The 4,188-nt window shown below is 46.6% G+C and overlaps 1 pseudogene; it reads right to left on the reverse strand.

The window, feature by feature from the left end:
• Window positions 1–825: 825 nt before the first annotated feature.
• LOC102258150 lies at window positions 826–4,182 on the reverse strand (annotated as a pseudogene).
• Window positions 4,183–4,188: the final 6 nt, after the last annotated feature.

Below are 4,188 nucleotides of genomic sequence, written 5' to 3' on the forward strand. Positions count from 1 at the left end.
ATGGCTGTTTGCAGGCTGGCCACAGCCCCCCAGCCACCCAAGCTCCCAGTGGAGGCTGGTTGGAAGCAGGTATCTGGGATTTATTTAGCTTCTATAATTGAAACTTTGTTGCCTTTTGCGGAGGCCACAGCCGGCCAGAGCAGACGGGAAGCTTGGCTTCCTCCATCGCCAGGGCAACCAATCCTCCTGCTTGCTCCAGCTCCATGGCTGCTGGCCGCCATCTTGGTTGGGTTAATTTGCATATAGACACTCTGATGGGCTGGTGGGCGTGACTTGGGCATAGTGAAGGTATGGTCAGTTAGCATCTTTTTCTTTTAATAGTGTAGACATAGATGAGCTACATTTGGCTTTATTTCCTATGTATCTATGAAAGGCTTCAGGACACATGTTGAGTTTCTGAGGCATAGGTGTGAGCTTGGACAATTTTTTTCTTTTATGTTTGCCTCTGGAAGGTTTTATCAAAAGTTCCTATTTTAAAAATATCATTAAAGCTAAAAGGTCCTTCAAATGACCACAAAGCAGTTCAAATTACTAACTCTAGCTAAGCAATGAGATCATCTACAAAAGCAGCACCTCTGAAATTAAGAGCCTGCTGCATTCACACTCAAAGCACCCATCATATAAAAGTATCCTATTCAAAAATAAAAAGCAAAGCTCATTTCCCCAAAGCTCAAACAGCCTCTGCTGTTGCTGTTCTTTTACAAAATCTACCCAAGTCCTGAGGTGGAGGACTGCTGCTTTCCCCAGTGATCCCAACTCCTGGTGCCAGTCCTGAAGGCTGCAGAGTTGGAAACCCAAGGTCCAAGGAGAGAAAACCTGCTGAGAAGTATATGGTGGTGGAGGATGCAAGGTTGCAGCGAGCACTGTCAGAGCCCATCAGATCTTCCTAAATCCAAGGAATCGGGACCAGGGAGGGGAGCCTGCCTGCTCACCCCTGTTCCATGGGAAACAGAAATCTGAAACATGTCTCTCCCAATGATCTCGTTCACATCATCTAAAGTGATGTCCTGTAGACCAATTGTTGTAAAGTTAGGTTCTTGCTCTTCAGGTTCAGGTTTAATGTTCACAGTTGCCTTATCAGATGGAAATGAAGCTGGATCACACAAATTGTGACATATTAAGGATGAAGGTGCAGAAAGACCTCCCTGGCCTGTACTCTGTGCTTGAGTTGAATGTTGTCCAGAATGCATTCTAGTGGCTAGAGTTGGTGATGAGGTGGTTCCTGAGCTAGGAGGTTGGTAAGGCATAGGCTGGAGCTGAGGAGACTGTGGTCCAGAAAGTGGTGAACTGGCCAAGGGATGAGAAGCTGCTGGGGAAACTTCACAATTAGCAGACCGTAACTATGAAGAACCATATGTAATGGATTGTAACTGAGGGGAAGGCTGACCTGTGATCTGGTCAGTCACTGGAGAAGAAAGGGATCTATGTCCTGTGTTTGAACAATGGTATTCCATTGACTGTAGATGAGGCAGGGTCTGCACAGAATGAGGTGTATGGGCTAAGAGATGTCCTGTTGAGCCTGAATTTGAAGAATGAAAAGGTATGGATGATGATGGCTGGCAGCCAAGATTTATTAAACTAGGAAGAGCTGCATCTTGCTGAAACAAAACAGGAACAAATTCTTGACTAGAGGCAGCATTAATAGGAAGACAAGTTGGTCCATTATACACAACATTAGTTTGCATAGGCTGATAGGAAGACCCCACTGGAGGTGTTGGTGTGACTTGAAAAGGCTGGTGCATGACTGAAGAAGGTAACATATGCTGTTCTTTACCAGCACTCTCATCCCTACACTGCAACTGTGGCAGATGAGATGAGGTTACCATGGATACATATGTTTGCTGGATGGGACAAACCAAGCTTCTCTGTGCTGACAGTACACTGTCACATGGACGTCCTGTATCTGAGGAAGGCCTCTGGGTCTGGGCAGGATGAGGCACAGGCAATGATGGAACCGAAGACAAGTCAATTTCCTCTCTGTTCTTGCTTCATCAAAGCTGGTGTGTAAGTAAGACGTTGAGACTGGCTTTTTTTCCTCTTGCCACTGCAAAGGTAAAAGTGCACCTGCACTGCAGCTGTAACTGCTGGGTTATGTTATGGAGGAACTTCAAGGACAATGTGAGCCCCTTGACATTTTTCCCTGATTACTTTCCTTTCTACTTCCCATTGAGGTCGTCCATCTTGTCCTTTTTCAAGAAAAATGATTTTCGATTCTGGAAGAAAATTAGATCCAATCACAATCATTTCATGACCTCCACTTACAGAACAACTGTTGATACTGTACTTCTCAATATGAGGAAGTTCTTGAGCAGACCGCTGGGAGCACTCAACAGGTATAGAAGCTGTCTGCAGAGAAAGGACTTTTCCATTGGGCTGTGGGATGTGTACACGAAACACAAGTCGTACTCTAGTATTCTTTCTGCCAATATCAATTTCTACTTTTCAAAGTTCTATATCTGAATTGCGGAGTTTCAAAATACCTGCACAGTCAATACTGGCTGACATATTGTTTTCAGGAAGACGTGGAATTTCCAGAACCTTTGTGCTGGCAATTATTATCTCTTGGCTTGCAGTAGCAACTGTCTTCCCAGTGATTCGATGCACCTGGTAAAATGCATGAGGTCGTAAATATCAATCATCTGCTGTTCCAATAAAAATCTGTAGATTTATCGGCTTTTCACTATAGCCCAGCAGCTTCACAACAGGGTGTCCGCCAGCAGATGCTTTTACTGCTCCTTGGCTACCTTCAGTTTCATAATGGGCTCGATGATGAGTTTTAGGTTGCACTTCTATTTTCAGTTCACATTGTCCAAAATGAGTAGGTAAAGGCCAGTCTAGTGGAGGTAATGAAGATGTGCAAAATATAGGGGTGTGGCCAGGCTTGGGTTTGCTCCAGGTAAAGGGTGAAGGAACTGAAAGAAAGTGATCACCAGATGAATCTTTCTTTAAAGGATACTGAGATCCAAGGCCATCGTCTATTGAAGTCTCCCGAGATGGTGATAAATTACCTCGGTCATCTGAACAGAGCTTAGTTTCCTGGTAGTACAGTAGCTTGATCTTCAGAAGTCTTCCTTGTTTTTAGAGGTATATCAGTCTCTACGTAGTACTGAAATGGTGGAAGAAGTGCTGGACCAAGGCCTGACCCACTCTGGACAGAAGCATTGAGCCAGGTATCTTCTGTTACACTTCCCCTGGGGGCGTGACCAGGAGAAGGAACAGGTGAGCCATGGGGTGAAAGGGACCCAGCACAACAAACCTCAGCACTAGAGTGTCGTTTCCCACAGGGGGAAGCAGGCCTTGATGAGGGTCCTGAGGCTGGCCTGGGGCTCAGCCAATTCTCATCAGTGATACTAGATCTAGGAGAGTGGCAAGGAGATTGCCTGGGTGACAGTGAGTGTCCAAGTCCATATTGCTGATGCCAGGATTCTTCTCCAGGGCAGCCCCCTGGAGAGCCACCAGGAGAAGTCAGAGGGGATCCAAGAGTAAATCGGGCAGCAGCTTCATTCAATTCTGAATCCACATCATCATAAATATGTGAAAGAGATTCACAAGAAGATGCATCTGAGAACCAGCTTCTAGAAGAGATGCTGCTGGCAGGACCAGGACTAAGGGAAGACTCCGGGTAAGATGGCTCAAGAGGAAGATGATCTCTAGGTCTTCCCAAATATTCCTTTTCTGGGTCATTTATGTGTAGGTCGTCTTCATGAGCATCTACTTCTTGATGACAGTTAGGAGAGATGGATGTGATTTGAATACTTGGGCACTCAAAGGGTTTGGGACCACCTAATGGGCTGTATTTAGAGTCTGGAATCTCACAAGTTCCTTCATAGTTTTTGTGAACTTGGAGCTGAAACGATGATGACAAAACAGAAGGGTGAGACGGTAATCCATGATGTGGTGAGCAAAGTAGATGGAGGTGGGTCTACATGAAAGATGTAAATGGATGCACAATCATCTGGTTCAAGATCTGCAGGCCTGGAGCCCGGAGGCGAGGCGGCCGCGCCGGCTCCCCTTCCTCGCCAAAGACGAGTTTGAAGTCGAGCTCGTCGTGGGCGCCACAGTTAGCAGTAGTCATCGGCGTGCCCCAGGGTGCAGTGGCTCCTCAGGTGGCGGCAGCACCGGGGGTAGCTACAGCGGCGACAGCTCCTCAGCGCCGCTTCATGCCGGGTCGCGCCAGCCAGAAGGTAG

The sequence above is a fragment of the Myotis brandtii genome, unplaced genomic scaffold (assembly GCF_000412655.1).
Source record: "Myotis brandtii unplaced genomic scaffold, ASM41265v1 scaffold500, whole genome shotgun sequence".
Lineage (NCBI taxonomy): Eukaryota > Metazoa > Chordata > Mammalia > Chiroptera > Vespertilionidae > Myotis > Myotis brandtii.